This window comes from Leopardus geoffroyi, chromosome B3, assembly GCF_018350155.1.
Source record: "Leopardus geoffroyi isolate Oge1 chromosome B3, O.geoffroyi_Oge1_pat1.0, whole genome shotgun sequence".
Classification (NCBI taxonomy): domain Eukaryota; kingdom Metazoa; phylum Chordata; class Mammalia; order Carnivora; family Felidae; genus Leopardus; species Leopardus geoffroyi.
This window is the reverse complement of record NC_059337.1, coordinates 66962817-66979839: the sequence shown is the minus strand read 5'-3', so window position 1 is coordinate 66979839 and position 17023 is coordinate 66962817. Positions and strand designations below refer to the sequence as shown.

Here is a 17023-nt window from a genome sequence, read left to right as displayed (position 1 = left end):
GATGTGGGATCAAGGGAACATTCTGTTTTGATTCTCTCTCTTTTTTTTTTTTTTTAAACATGAGAGCTATTAGAGAGTCTGTGAATGCTGATGAAAATGATCCATTAGAGAGAGGTGGAAAAAATAGGAAAGGGGATTTTTTTTTTTTTTTTTGAGAGAGAGAAGGGTGTGAATGGGAGAGGGACAGAGAGAGAGAGAGAGAGAGAGAGAGAAGCTTAAGCAGGCTCTATGCTCAGTATGGAGCCCAACCCTGGGCTCAATCTCCTGACTCTGAGACCATGACCTGAGCTGAAACCAAGAGGTGGACTCTTAACTGACTGAGACTGAGCCACCCAGGCACCCCAGGAAAGGGTATGGTTACCTGAGACACTGAACAGATAGAATTTTGAAAAAAAGGTTAGCTCCTCCTTTGTAGTGAGAGGGAAGATGAGTGATGACCGCAGATGTAGATTTGGTAATGAGAAGGTAATGTGGAATGTACTATGTGGTTTCTGTGTTCGCAGTGAACCACGAAGCAGGTGATGTGCTAGAACCAAAGTGGGACAGTAGGTGGGACATGGCCAAGGTTTTGAATAGCCACTGTGGTGGTGAGCAGGGAGATCACTGGAGTCTCTCCATGTTGAATGAACATTTGGGGCTGGGGACCCTCAGTGAATCATGATCACAGCTTTCCCTGTTGTAAGATTTTTGTCCGGCAGTGTTTAGCTCCGTGGATGCTGGCCCAGAGGAAACACATTGCTGGATTCATCAGTGAGGTTTGCAAAGTGGATGTGATGGAAGGAGAAAGAGCCCAGGGAATTGAGGGTATTTGCAAAAGAGTCATTATAAAGAAGACTCTGGAACAAGGGCTATTGAAGGAGGGAAGTGAATTCCTGAGGGGTTGGTCAATAGAAATGAAGCAATAAGGATAAAGGATTGCAGTTCTCTGTGAGGTCAAAGAATTGTCACAGTGGGAATGCTCTAGGAGAATAAAGGTGTGATAAGAAAAGAGGATCTTTGAAAGAATGATTCTGCTTGTGGTATAGTTTTTGGTGATGAATTCTGTTAGGTACCACAATTCTCTATACTCCTACAAATTCTGTTCAATGCTGTGATAGGGCTATGCAAGAATAATATATATTTTATTTTGTCTTAGAAACGTCACCTTTACCTTTTCCTTAGTTGCCAAAAGCACTCCTTTGAACTGGGCTTCGATCATCCCATTATCTGTTCCTGGAAGGCATCGTGAATCTGATGTGGTTTTCTGCAATTCTGGGAGCCACACCTGTCTCCTCCTGCTTTACCCCAAGACTTCAGGGATTGACTAAATTGAGGAAATCCTGATACTGAAAAAAATGTCATTATTTCCCCAAAGGATTTTGTAATGTTCAATTTCAGCAATATGCCAACTGTCATCTTACGTTCTATATATGCCAAACTATTGACATGTATGTAACTATGTCATCTTTTTTTTTCTTCTTTTATATGTGCATTTGCTGAAAATGGCCTCCTTCTGTTTTCTCCTCTTCCTCTTTCAAAGATTATTCAAACATTGTCTTCTGTATGATACCCAACTTAACTATTCCTGACCTTCTCGGTCTTCTTAGTCATTCATCCTCTGTGCCGTAATGGAATTTTATACTTTATTTTTAGTCTTACTTTATTATAATAACTTATTTACATGACTGCCTCTTTACTTGACTGTGAAGGATTTTTTTTTTTTTTTTTTTTTTTTTTGGAGGCAGGGAACATGTTTGTTCATCTTTGTTTTCTTAATGCCCAGGCTAATTCCTGGCATACTTTAGGTCATAAGCAAATATTTGTTAAAAAAAAAAAAAAAAAAGTTTAAGAACTGAACCGATGAATTCCATTTACCTTTTTTATAAAGCATGCAGCCATCACTAACAACCATCATGATATTAAATGACATATACAGTTATAAGTTGTTTACTGACTCTAACATTGTTGACTGTCAGAAGAGAAGTGTCACCACACACGTTTTCATAATGGAGCAGATCTATAATCTGGCATTTATAACTCTTGTGCTGCTGTGGCCTGAGTGTGGTGTAGGAGGTGGGGGGAGAGGGCAGATGATGCACTTCTTCCCAATTTATGAGGGCCGAGGAGCAAAGATTAAAATGCAGAATGGCAATCAGATTAAAAGGGCTGATGAGATCCTAAATACATCCCTCAGGCCACAGGAGAGCCCAAGGGAGTGATCTTGGGAGGAGTATAGGCCATTGAGTGGAGGGAAAAACTAGGCTTACCACCACTAAAATAACAAGAGATAAAATGAAACCCACTTATCTGATTGTGAATTTTATCTGGACATAGAAACCTTCCAATTATTTATTTATACATAGTGATATCAAGCTCTATCTACTTCCACTCCAAAGGGAACTCTTAAATAATCAAATAAAATGTTGAGGTTTCCTGCCTGAGTTACTCAAAGAGGAAGAAGAAGAAAAAGACACAATAGGTCTTGAGATGCTCTTTTTCTAATAACGTATTGTTCAGTGAATATTAAGAATTATTTGTTGTTTTATTCAACATAGAAAGGACTCCTTTTTACTAAGTCCATTTCTGTGCATCAAATCTATGTATTTTTAGGTTTGCATAAGCCTAAATACAAATACGTCCTTTTATCTTTATGTTGTAGATAATAAGACGTTTGCTAAATGAGAAAAATCCTTCAAATAGGTCAATCTTCACTCGGAGATAGGATTTAAATGTTTATATATTCTAATTTACAATAAAAAGTCATTTTAAATTATTTTAAACACTTATGTGTAGCATCTATCTTAGACACTCAAATAACATGCTTTTAATAATGCCAATCTTGCAGTCACACCAGCTTTATTTTGACTTTAAAACTATATTTCCTTTTTAACAGAGTAGCTTAAATTATTAAATCTGTTAACGGTTTTGGGAGAATGATGGAGTAAATGGTAGATATTTTTCTACAGGGGGAAACTAAGGGAGACAATTTGATTTATCAGAGGCCATTGCCAAAACTTCGGAAGCAGATAACTAAATTTGGGGTTACAAGATACAAAGGCAAATTAATTATTCAAATAGATTTAGATGCCCTGGTGCTCAAACAAGTAGAGTTTTATTTATGAGTCTATCTTTGCTTCTTTCTTCTCTTAGAGATTGTATGTTTGGAGATGAGGGAGAGGGGGCCTCAGAATATCTAAGAAGGATGTCAGATTTAAATGAGAAACAAGGAGGAAATAATGAAAGAGAAAGACAAAACCCAAAAAAGTTAGGATGATAGGGAGGAAGAGAAGAAAGGAGGACAATGCAAGGGAGAGATCAATCCATGGTTGGGATTTTAGGGTTGCAATGATCACTTCCAAACCTCAGCACAGTCCCTGCTCAAATGGGCCCATTCTAGACAAAAGGCAAACAAAATGTCTCCTGGGGCACCTGGGTGACTCAGTTGGTTAAGCGTCAGGCTCTTGATTTTGGCTCAGGTCATGATCTCACGGTTCAGGAGACTGAGCCTTACATCAGGCTCTACGCTGACAGCATGGAGCCTACTTGCGATTCTCTCTCTCCCTCTCTCTCTGCCCCTCCCCAGCTTGCACGCATGCACACACACACACACACACACACACACACACACACACACACATGCATGCTCTCTTTCTCAAAATAAATAAACTTAATAAAATAAAATAAAATGTCTCCTATTGACAGTGAAATAAACAGGTTCATAAACCTGCTTTACTTGGATGTCAAAGAAAAATGACAATAATGGCAATATCTACCTATATAAGCAGAGGCCAAGAGTTAAAAGTTAGGGAAGATAAGAGCAGATATAAACAATCGCCAGCTAGTCCAAGCTGAGAGGCAGAAAGTAAGCCTTAGCTTTGGATTTACACACTGGGGAAGGAAAAGTAAAAACAAAACCAAAAACAATACCTTGAATAGTCTCTCCCGTTTCCAGATATTTCTAAGGAGCCCAGAGGTCAACTTCCTAAATTTCAAGTTGTGGCTTCCAGATTATTGATTTTCTACAGTTATTTGGAAATTCCCGTCTTTTTTTTTTTTTTTTTTTTTTTTTGGATTGCGATGCATTAGATTATACTGTTCTTAGTTTTTCCTCAGGGATGTTTTCTACCAATCACTAGGGCACTTGTCTGCACTCACTAAAGAATGAAGCAACTTTGGGTATTTTTCCACATCAATTCCATTTGTCATCCTAGAGGATGTCTACATTCGTGTGGAAGACATATCAGCACCTTAACTTCTACCCCAATGATCTTCATCTTTCTATTCAATCACCAGATTGTGGTAGAACTGCTGTTCACCCAGCATACACTGGCTGTTGAACACTGGATGCTGAACACTTTCTGCCGCGATGTTCCCGCCCCTCCGCCAGCATCCTCCCCCCCCCCCCCCATGATACTTCTCCAAAATTCTCCACAGTCCCAATCCCAGGTTCTGTGTAGAGGAACATCAATCCTCTGCTCCAGCCTAAGGGGCTACAGTGCTTGACCTATCTATGCCAGTCATGAAACGTTTGCATGTCAGTCCTCTCCATGGCCATTCACACAATTTTATCAACATCTGAGACTACTTCACCTCTGAAATTATATGCCCCTCATTCACACTCGAATCCCCCAGTTCTGTCTTTCCACTTTCCTTGTTCTTTTGCTCTTCTTTGCCTGTTCTGAGCCCCCCACCCCCTCGAGTTCTGTCAGTGTGCTCTCAGACATCAGCTTTCCTCTGCCTTCACTCTCTTCTCTATTAAATCTCCGTCTATTACTTTAACTCCATTTTCTCCAACATCAACCTTTTTTATTGCCTGTGCTTCTACCACATCTGCTCTGTAAAATTTAAATTAAACCCACAATCCATCTTCTCTGATCTTACCACCCACCCAAGCTTTGGAAGAAGAGAAAACCAAATAAGTGTATAAGATAGTCGTGCCTCAGTGCTGCCGGGTGGCTTTTACAGTCCCTGGCAAACTCCCTTGTCCCTCATTACTTATTCCAAATTCTCCCCTCTCCCTCTAGTGCCTACCCTGCCTCCCAGCATCATCACTTTGCTTTCACCAGAAATCTCCCCCTAATTTTAGAGAGAAACTTGGTGTTCTCTGACAGGAACGCATTCATCTTTTATATTCTGCACCTCCGGTTTCTGGCATTCTGAACACTTCTTTATGTCCTTTGTTTCAGAGCTGAGGGAAGAAGTTTGCCCCCATTGCCCTGAAACCATTCTAATTAAGGTCATCAGTGTTTTCCCATTTGTCAGATACAGCAGACTTTTTTTTTTTTTTGACTTTTATTTTTCCTGACCATCTGAAACATGCGACACTGTTGATGACTTCTTCTACCTTAAGCTGCTCTACACCGTTGACCTACAATATCTTTTGTTTATTTTTTCTGTGTGATCACTCCTCGGCTTCATCCAGTTCATCTATCAACTGAAGCATTTATATTCCCCTGGACTCTATTAGTCTTTGTTTTTTCAAATGTTTCTCTCGTTTCTCTCTCTCCGGATGATCTTATCTGTAATAAAGTTTTAATAATCATCTGTGTGATATTTTCATCTGGCTATGGAATATCTTCAGCTAGCTAATGATGATGGCATTAAAAATAAAAATTACTGGCATTTATTAATCACTTTCAGGCATTGCACTAAAGTCTTTTCTTACATTAGCTGATTTACTCATCAAAATCCCTGAACTTTGCCCCTACGTTTACATCTGAGAGGTGAAGCAACGTGTCCATATTACACAGAAGTTAAGCGACAGAGGTAGGCTTTAAATCCAGCTTATCTGACTCCAAAGCCCATACATTAACCATTTTATTAAACATGACATATGAAAAATGTAACTCCTATGCCCCTAGATTACTCATCTTCCTATGTAAGCTGTTTCAACATAATCATCATCAGCAGAACACAAAACAGAAAACCTGAAGTCATGCTAGATTCCTTCCACTTTCCAAACAGTAAGCCACTATGTCCTGCTAAAGCTTTATACTTCTTCCTTATATTCTCATCTAATGGTACTCATCATAATTTCCCTCCTGCACCAGTGAAAAAGCTTCCCAACTGGATTATGCACCTCCTTCTAGTTATGGTGTCCTCCAATTTATTCTCTAGGAACTATTTATCTTCTTATGTCATATATCTGATTATATTACCCCTCTGATAAATCCCTAATGACTCCCCATATCCTGCAGCCATGTTTCTCAAATTGAGTTTTCTGTATCACCTTCCATTGGAATCACCTGGAGAGCTTGTTAGAAAGCAGATTCTCAGGAGTCACACCAGGATTTCTGAATTAGAACTGATGGTGGCAGGACCTCAATTGTATTTTAACAAGCTCCCCAAGTGATCCTTTGTCATGTTAAAATTGCAGAGGATCTGGCTTCCAGATCAGGTACAAACACTTTAGAAGTGCCAATAAATACCATCCAGCTGGAGCTTCTCCTTTCTCTTCTCCATTCTTTCCACGCCTCCCTCCTGTTTACTCTCTGCACTCCCGTACACCGGATTAGTTGCGGGCTACCCTAATGCCAAGCTTTCTTAAGTGTTGGTGACTTTCTGTGTGTTTTGTCTTCTACCTAAAGGTCCTTTTCCTTATATGTTTGGCAATCGTGCCAAACATGGGTTTGTTCATGTGGATGTGTGTGTTGCATACCTTGAGTCCTCATTAGACTGAAAGTTTCTCCAAGGACACGCAAGCTGTATAGTCGTAGGAACTGTGCGTCCTGAAATCTCCATTAAAAAACTACCACTCCAGGTTCAGGTTGTGTGAGAAAACCAAGCTAAGGCTGAGAAAAATGAAGTTAATATGCACTCGGTATGTACTCAGTACGTAGGGACCTGGACTTTTTAGCAATTTCCCATGACTGTTTGGTTTGTGACTAAGCTTTTTTCTTTTTTAAAATTTTTTTAAATGTGTATTTATTTTTGAGAGAGAGAGAGAGAGAGAGAGAGAGAGACAGAACCTGAGCGGGGGAGGGGCAGAGAGAGAGGGAGACAGAATCAGACGCAGGGTTTAGGCTCTGAGCCATGAGATCATGACATGAGCCAAAGTTGGACACTTAACTGACTGAACCACCCAGGCACCCCGGTAACCAAGCTTTTTAAAGGGAAATTTCATGTTTCTTGGCATATCTACAAATGAACACACCAATGGAAGTGACATTCAGAAAAAAGCTATTTTGATCACCAAGCAAAAGCTCTCATTAGAGAAATACTAGGAGTCATTTGATTGAAATCTCTATACGATCCATTTATATCAATGGTTTACACCCCTCATAATAAGAATAATCCAGGGGATGGAGGGATGTGGGTAATCATATTTATGAACTTGATATTGAACTAAGCTTTACTCGGCAAATTTACTACAATTTGCCGGTAATTGTGTGGTCCTCTCTTTGCAGATGACGAGGCTGTGGTCAGAGATATCAAGAGACTTGGAAGAGTCACCTAGCGAATAGAAGACCCCTCTGAAATTTGAATACAGGTATGTGGATGTCCTTCTAGTATACGTATGTTGTCTTATATTGGAGTACATGTATATGGAGATTTTGCCTTAATAACTAAAAGTTTGGATGTGTTTTTAGGTGATAAGTGGAAATATTCTGTGGGATTTTTCTAATAAAAGACAATTTTACTCACCACATAAGTTAGTTTCTCCAAGTTGTAGAAAATGACATTAAGGATAATATATTGTTTTTTTAAGTTTTCCTAGTGGATCTTTAGGCCTTCAACCAGCATGGAGAAGAGTAATACATTGATCACTACTTAGGGAGCCATTTAAAGCTAATACCTATTTGCAAGATTGGTCACAGGACTGGTGGTAACGTGGGGAAAACAACACTGAGGGCTAAAAGCAAGATTTCCCTATACCCTTCCTTCCCCTTTCCCTTCTCAAACCCCATTCCCAGGAAACTGGGACAGCTGGTTACCCATCTCATTTTCCTCACAGTTGCATGCTGACTCTGTCACCAAGCTGTGCATTTGCTAGAACAGTTGATTTTCTTTATAAGAGTGATGAGGAAGAGAAAGCAAAAGTACTATGCATTGTTTCTCTTAAGGTTCATGATGGTGTGTGTGTGTGTGTGTGTGTGTGTGTGTGTCTCCCCCTAAGTGAGGGGAAGCTATTAGGAGAGAGCCAGATCTCTTTAATGAGCCTAGAGGTAATGCAAAATTCATGTGTTTTCACCTGCAGCCGGGTAAAGCCTAGTGTACAAACAGAAAGTGGGAAGGCAGGAAGGGTTGGTTATTTATGATTTTTGCTGAAGCCGGTACCCTGGCCGCTACTGGGCATCCTGACCCACTTGTTCATTTTTTAGGAAGAAGTAGATACTTTCAATGGGAGAAACTCAAGCATCAGATTTGCTCCTTGGAGCATTAATAAAAGGGCTCAGTTAGCTTCATCTCATTATTTTACTATGAGTATTGACTTTGGCCTAGAGTCATGTATAGATAAAATGGTGCAAGGGCTTGTCCTAAGTGATTACTCAGAATTACAAATCATTTCACGTGTAACTGAATACTGCGGTCTAGCTGGCACCCTGCCCCATGCTTCACCCCCCCCCCCTCCCCTTTCCCTAATAGGAGCGCAAATCCAGCTTTGTCTGAAGAGGCAATTAATCTTATTCACTGAAAGCTGAATTTTAATTCACCAGCATGTGGAGGACATATCTGCCTATCACACGGAATTAGTTTAACAGAGAATTTAGAGAAAAAAAAATACTGGAGGTCTTGGCATTCTTGAGCAGGCAAAATATCTTGTAGGTACATTCCTTCATTAGCCACCTACATGCTATGGATAAGCTTCTCTTTGTAATAATAACTCTATTAGGGTAAACTGGGTTTATTGTGCATTTGAAAATGGCTGATTGCATTTTATTTTATATAGAAAAACAACAAAAAAACACCCGTAAGATAGGTGTGTTCTAGAGGAAAATGAACATAGGTGAAAAAGATAAATTTTAACTTGCTAGAGATTCTCAAAGGCTCTTACTTTTAAGAGCATGGTTTAGAGATGATCAGAAAAATAAAGGGGCACATAAAAATCCTAGAAAGCCTATATTCATCCACATCAAACCCTGTAGAGAAATAAGTGGTAAGGTCCAAAGTGGCAGGACTACCCAGCCCTACAATGGAGAAGCTTGTGTGAAATCTGTTTGGCAAATACTGGGTGTTTTTAGTGCTTCTGTGCTATATTTTCGCAGTTTTCCCCTGAGCAAGACCCCAGTGTTTTGTCTGAGGTTAGTTTCACATGTAGGAAAAAAAAAAAAAAAATCCTTCCTGAAGCAGTTTAATTCAAGTCTCTTAATTTGGACCAGAATATGACTTAACACATGCCCACGCTTAGTTACATATCAAATTCCTATAAGGTCAGAAAACACATGGGCTCTGGTTTGTACTTCTACTTAACACAGCACTCCTCAAAGGCTACCTTGTGGTACAGGCAGATATCAAAACATGTAGCTGCCTCCTCCCCAGTGAAAAGAGGGGACTTAATAAAGTACAAATGATCTTGCATGCCAAGTAATAATTAGCATAGCTTACATTTTTAGGATTTACTCAAAGAGAATTCAAAAGGTGCTATTTGACTTTTCTGTGGGTTTCCCCCCCCCCACTTAGGATTGTCTCCTACCTCTGGAATAAACCCTTCAACACGATTCTTTCCAACGCCTCTTCCAGGAATGCACTATTGAATCCTTAATAGAAGTGAGATAAGGACTCTGAAAACAATGGAACTTTGTTCAAAACTTGTCCTCCTGTTCTGAAAGGGTTTTTTTTGTTTGTTTTACTGTCGGTGGGTCTGGAGTGGGAATGGACAGAGGGCAGGGAATCTATCAGATTAAGTGTGCCTAATGGTCACCAAATGTCACGGTGTAACTGTTTAAACGAAACACAGGGCTGTAAAGTCACAAAGCTTTATTGCCTTGTCAAACCGTTCGCCGTGCTAACCCTGGCAATTATTTTTAAAGGAAACAATTTAAAAATTTAAGGTTTTTACATTATTACCAGAAAATATTGCTTTTTGTAGTGTCAGTACTGTAAAGATGGAATTTTCGGTATCCCTTGTATAAACTTTGCATTATCTATATAATGTTTAGAATTTAAATTATGCAGAATTGGAATTTGGATAGGTGAACGCCCAGAAGCACATATTTGCAAATAAACACTTGGAAATGTTCCAAGACTTAAATCATGTATTGAATGCACAGCGGTGTTAGTGTTCATCCATTATTTACTTAATTTTTTGTGAGCTCTGCAGCTGTATAAGGTGCTTAAGCTTATTTTGAGAGAAGAGGTCCTCTTTTGTATTTCTTCTGATGACTCTGCCGGATTTTCAGTGCTGCAACTATTTGACCTGAAAAAAAAAAGGGGGGGGGGGAAGGGGGGGTCAGACAAAGTGAAAAGGCAGTGCTTTCAATATTTCTCGTTGTTCCTCAAAGTGTATGAAAATGTTCTCTTTCCATTCCTTGCAGACAGGACATTAAACCCACACACTTAAGGGGAGCTTCTGGGTGGTATTCAATTTGCCTGCTCATCTCAGCTTGGTGGGGCTCATCAGTAGTGTCCTTTTCGATACGAAGGTGAAGAAGCCCTCCACGAGCACCTTCTTTTGGATGGAGAACTTCTTTCTCCTGTCTTTTTCAAAAGATGTGAGTTCTGCTCAGAAATCTTAATGAGACCCCAGATAAGTAGGTATACTTCCATGCAGAAATAGTCCTTCCAATCCTCTAGTCCTCTCTCTGGATTGTCCTGAAGTCTGTCTATTGGCAGTCAGCTTGTAGAGGCAAAATTAAAGATTTCCTGAATATAAGCTGACTGCATTCAGGGCAGTTCCATGTACAAGTTCCATGCAAAACCTTCGGAAGGAGGTTCTTTTATGTCTATTCAGATAGGAAACAGTGGCCCTATCAGTTACATGTCCTATAATTTGCACAAAGTAGAGGGGATAAGATTTGAATAAAGATCTTTGGACTCCAGACCCCATTCTTTAAGCTACTTTGCTATCTGGCCTTCTTAGAAGCTACAGAAAACAAATAAGTGTCAATGTTGTAATAAAGTGACCAAAACAGAAAGCAGAGAGAGAACTGAAGTCAGTAGAGGAATTTCTTTCCATATCTTAAAACTGCTAGATCCCATCTCCGTTGTAGCAGTGAGTGAAGATTTTCAGAGGACTCCTTGAGCCTCTTGTAAAGCAGCCTTAGGAGTTTAAGGGCCTTAGACAATGATCAGCCTTCTGTAGTACGTGAAAATGGATTCCTGGGCTCATGGGTGCAAAGTGGGGGTGTTTGTTGAATTGTCTTGAGGACTGTTAGGATGCTTTAGGTTGCAAATTATCAGAAAACAAATGAGACTTTAAAAAACAAATGGACATAGGAAGCCACACGGGGTGGCTCAGTTACGCATCCACCTCTTGGTTTCAGCTCAGGCCATGACAAATGGGACTTTAAAAAAATTGTCATGTATGTGCTAAGTCTGAAGGTAGGGTATATCAGGGGTGGGTGATGAAGCAGCAACACCACATCACTAGATTCAGATTCTATTCTTCTTATTCTGCCATCCACAGCATGACAGCTATTATCCCTATGGGTCTCAAGATGACCATTCTGCTCCAAGTGTCACATCTCTAATACACCATTACCAGAGACAGAGAGCACAGCTGCCTGTATCGTGTATTTTTGTTACAGAAAATCTTTCTCAGGGGCACCTGGGTGGCTCAGTTAAGCGTCTGACTTCGGCTCAGGTCATGATCTCACAGTTGGTGGGTTTGAGCCCCGCGTCGGGCTCTGTGGTGACAGCTCAGAGCCTGGAGCCCGCTTCCGATTCTGTGTCTCCCTCTCTCTCTGACCCTCCCCAGCTCATGCTGGCTCACTCTCACTCATTCTGTCTCGACAATATATATATAAATAATAAATAAAAGATGGGAAAATGAGGATGGACTGCAGAAATTTTCTGTAGGAAAGTACGTAAATTTATATTAAAGTCCAGATAATAGTTCCCACAATTTAGTTGCTGAAAAATACGTTGGAGAGAAGGAAAGACGGAAGGAATGTCAATGTGTTCTGGATATTTCATCTGACATCCTAATATCCTAAGGGGTGTCCTAACTCCTGTTCCCCCATTTAGTGCATCTGTGGGAGAGGACAAGTGGGCAGTATGCTAAGGTTGGGAATGGGCATATGGGAATATGCCATATATTCCTTCCTACATCTTATCAAATGTCTCCATACAATGCATGTTGTCTGGTGCTGGAATGAGGAATAGCGGGCCAGAGGAAAGAACAGGAGGGAACAGGAAGGTGAACGAGACTCCACGTGAACTTCTGAGCCTCCGTTCTGCACAAAACAGACATGCTCTGCCAAGATCAGTGAACTGTCATGCACTAACACATCATTTTTCAGGAGATGCAGCTGGAAATCATAGATGGGAGGGGCTCATGTCCTCTGTTACTGTTCCATGTCATCTGTTGCAAGTACCATAACTGAGTGCTCTTAGGGAGGGGCTTCCCAGTGGAAAAGATCCGTGCTCTTTATTTCCTGTCCTTTCTTAGAAGATCTTCAAGCCATAAAAGGACTGTAGAGACAGCTTCCTTCTTAGGTGAATCTGATTGTCATCAGTCATTTGGTTCCTTAAGGCATATGGAAACCCCTCCTTCTACCACAAGAAGGAAACTCCTGCAAGGTCACCTAAGCACAACCATATTTCTATTTGAAGGAAGGCTTCACTTTAAGAATATTTAAGAATATACTAAGAATAAAAAAAAAAAAAAAAAAACTTCTGACTTATGGTGAGATCCTAACAAAGCTAGTTTGTCCCCCCCATTTTCTGTACCACTTTTGAATAAAAAGTACTCACATTTATATATCCAAGTGTCTCTCCAATAAAATGTGCCAGAGGCCCTGAAGGAAACTTCAAGGGAGAAGTTCCAGGGTTTTAGCAGCATCTGTATTGTTGAAGTAAGTAAAGCCCCCTAAGGGGACTGTTGTGAATAATCCCCTGTATAACTATTCAAGGGCGATTGACTTAACGTACACACCTTTAGGGAGACACTTCCTCTAAAACATATTCCCTTTCCCTCTATATCAATACCTGGTTAAAAATCTAGCTGACAGTGGGGGCTCATGGGTTGCTCAGTCAGTAGAGCATCCGACTTTGGCTCAGAGTCTCCTGGTCTGTGAGTTCGAGCCCCGTGTCGATCTCTGTGCTGGCATCTCAGAGCCTGGAGCCTGCTTCGGATTCTGTGTCTCCCTGTCCCTCTGCCCCTCCTCTCTCTCTCTCTCTCTCTCTCTCTCTCTCTCTCTCTCTCTCTCTCAAGAAATGAATAAACATTAAAAAAATTAAAAAAAAATCTAGCTGACAGTGGTTAGAATAAGACTTACTGGATGCCCAGCATTTGAGGAAATGAAATATGAAGAAATGGGAACTCGACTACACTATCATTTGCAGTATCTGAAAATCAAAAGGAGAGTGTGAAAGGAGAGGGGGAGAGGAATAAGAGGAAGGGTGAAGGAGATGAAGAAGATAAACAAGTAGAAAAAAATATTTTTCTGAAATCCCAATGGGTTATTCTAAAACTCACAAGGATAACTACAGAAAAAGAATTCCAGATATTTGTAAGAGATCACACATAAGGCACCTTTGAGAATTGCTGGCAACAGACTTTGAAACGATGTTATACTTATTGTGAAATTGCATTGCTCCTACTTTTTTCATGGGATATATGCCTTTGGGGAGTCTGGTTAACATAGTTTGGTTGATTATTGTGGTGTTTTAACATCCTGTGGTGAAAGCAATTTGGCAAACTAGCCACATGACAGGACAGATCCTGAGCAAATTTACCAAAAGAAAGCGAGTTACTCTCAGCTCTGTTTGTACGTGGTGGCCCAATCGAGAACATGTTTGGAAACACTTCAAGAGCTTATACAGTGATAATCTGTCAAAATATACTGAACATTCAACTACAGGATGCTCAATACTTGTTATTATCAATTTACAAATATCATGTATGGAGTCTGATTGCCACGTTAGATATGCTGGATGCAAAGGTTAATAAGATACAAATCCTTCTTCCAAGGAGCTTACAGTCTGGCATGCCAAATAAACATGAGGTCTCTGTAAGAGGGAATAAAACCCCAAAGCTATGCTTCTATGATTATTAGAGAGTCATTGTGTCTTGGAAATTATTTTTCTATTAACCTAATAATTTAATCCAGCGTGTGACTTACTAATATGATTTACTAATTCAATCCTGTAGAATTTCTCAAGTTCTTTGGCATTGGTTTACAATAGTCTGACCTGAGGGGCACCTGGGTGGCTTAGTAGGTTAAGTGTCCAACTTCGGCTCAGGTCATGATCTCATAGTTCGTGAGTTCGAGCCCCGCATCGGGCTCTGTGCTGACAGCTCAGAGCCTGGAGCCTGCTTTGGGTTCTGTGTCTCCTTCTCTCTCTGCTCTTTCTCCCCGCTCATGCTCTGTCTCTCTCTCTCCTTCAAAAATAAATAAAAACATTTAAAATAGTCTGACCTGAGACTGAGTAGAAGTAAGTTGAGAGTGAATATGGGGCAGAGGAATACAAAAGAAGTTCTTTTTAGCAATTGTATTTGACAAAGCTTTTGAGCCTTACAATCATGTATGTAGTGGACCAGATATTAGTCATCCTAGTCCAGGGAATCGTGGAGAGTTGGGATAAATGTCATGAAGGACTTTGGGAGGAAGGTGAAGGGCCTAGGTGATCTGAATTAGACCATGGAGACAAGGATCCTCACTGACAAAGACATTGTTGTCTCTCTTCAGCAGGCACCGGTTGTAAATGCATCAGGGCTTTGATTCCTAGAAGCAGGGGAAGAAAAGAAAGCAACTTTTAAAAAGAATTAAAGTTATTAAAGATGACCTAAGTGGCCCCACGAGGTGGAGAATGTTTATTTGCAGATTGCTCAGAGATGTGTTTTGGGATGCCTGGGTGGCTCAGTCGGTTAAGCGTCTGACTTCAGATCAGGTCATGATTTCAGTTTGTGGGTTTGAGCCCCGCGTCAGGCTCTGTGCTGATGTCTCAGAGCCTGGAGCCTGCTTCAGATTTTGTGTCTCTTTCTCTCTCTACCCATTCCCCACTTGTGCTCTCTTTCTGTCTCTCAAAAATAAGTAAATGTAAAAACAATTTTTTTTTTAAAAGGAGATGTGTTTTTAAGCACATTTTAGGGATCCACTATTCTAGATTTTTCTATTAACAAGTCTATATTTTAAGTTTCTGAACAGTGGCATTTTTAAAAATTTCATTGTTACTTGGAATTATATGGGCCATTAATTCTGTATCCAACAAGTCATATAGTGAGGATATAAATTATTAACTAAAGGTAGAGGAGGAAATCAAAATAAACAAATTTTAAATAACATACAAGAAAGCACACGTTTCAACAAAAGAATTTTAAAAAACATATTGGAAGATGCAAAGCACCCCAAGTTTCTGTCTTTTTTCCCTGTATCTTTGTCTTTCTCCATTTCTGGTGAACAAGGTTTAATGCAATTTCATCCCTGAGTACATTTGTTTTTTGCTTTTGCAGGGCCAAAGACAAAACACAGGTTAATACAGTAAATATGTTTAGAAGCTATAACTAATTTTGTCTATTTTTATGGTTCTATTTCTTCAGAAGATTATTTTGTGGCAATTCCTTAAGAAAATTAACTGAAGTCCTTAGGAATATTGACTGAGGCTAAGTCTCTATTAGAAAATCGAAGTTTCTTTTATTCATATCTATGGAATTTCAGACATAGCATATCCTTGCTGATGGTACATAGTAACTAGTCTGTAAGTGTATATTGAATTTTCTAAGTTACGATAAAAACAACAAAAAAGAGCTCAATCCAAATAATTTTCTATTTGATAGAAGACACAGAAGCTTTTGTATATTGGCTGTTCCTCAATGATGTAGATGAGTCCAAATTTGCTCTGTGGCACAGACACCAGACAATTTAAAAACATGTTTATTTTCTTTTTTATTTGACCTTCTGAGTCTACTAGTCCCACCTGGCTGAGTTAGAGCTCAATGAAAGAGAATTCAGAAGGTTTTCTTTGTTAGTTTCATGTTTGAAGTAAACACCCTGAACCTTTTATAAATGTAATGATTTTCTCTTAAAACTCACTAATATCATAACTATACTAATAAAAGCATAATGTATATTATTAGGTCTGAACTCTTGGCCATGGTTATCTGTACATTTTAGAGATGGTCTGTGCACAAGTGTCATAAATGACCATTTTATAGATAGATAATGTTCTTAATCCATAATTCTTTATTGCTGATGGTTATTGCATTAGACGATGACCCATAGCTATTAAGAGTCAGTTTTTAATATCACAACCATTTAGAAAGGTTAATGGACTCAGTTTTGAGACTTAACCTTCGGATTCTGCAGGTTAAGAGGTTATATTTGTGCACTAAAATGCCAGAAAATATCTACTTACTTTCATTTCTCAATGTACTGTTAGTAGCATGGTTATGTACAGTAACTGTTATTTACCAATCAAACTGAAAGAAACAGTGTGTGACATATAAGATAACAAGTTTCTAGAGCAGTGAGTTTCTTTTAAAATATACATTTCATATTTGGCTTCTATTATTTTTCATTTAGACACAAGAATTGAAATGTGAACAGATGTAACCTAAATCAGTTGAAGAATATTTATTATGGCTGTTCAAAAAAAAAAAAAAATAGACCAAGATTATAATTCATAGTTTCCTTGGCTAGTTTGGAAAGTTCACATGCATTGTAATGGGGAACTGGTTTTTTAGGGAAGTTATGAATTCCTTATGGATGATACCTGTCCACAGCCCAGAATTTTCAGAGGAATAAAACGGTATCTATGTGGATTCAGTTACATTTCAAAAATCCAATGAGGGTTCCATGGTGACCATTTATCATGTGTTTTTGCCACCCATTATCCATTACTCTTCTTAATGTCACCCTTATTCCCTTTTATTCCATTAATTCATCGTGACTAAGCTTTGCCAGAAGAAGAGTTCAGGCACTTCTCCTCTATTATGGAAGCC

The 17023-nt window shown here is 39.4% G+C and overlaps 1 long non-coding RNA gene across 1 annotated transcript in view; it reads left to right on the top strand.

Annotated features, from left to right (window-relative positions):
• Window positions 1–17023, top strand: part of LOC123583209 — a 185761-nt gene that overhangs the window by 42559 nt on the left and 126179 nt on the right. Inside the window, exon 2 of the long non-coding RNA XR_006704780.1 lies at window positions 7386–7468. This is a non-coding gene — a long non-coding RNA (uncharacterized LOC123583209). The remainder of the gene's footprint in view (window positions 1–7385; window positions 7469–17023) is intronic.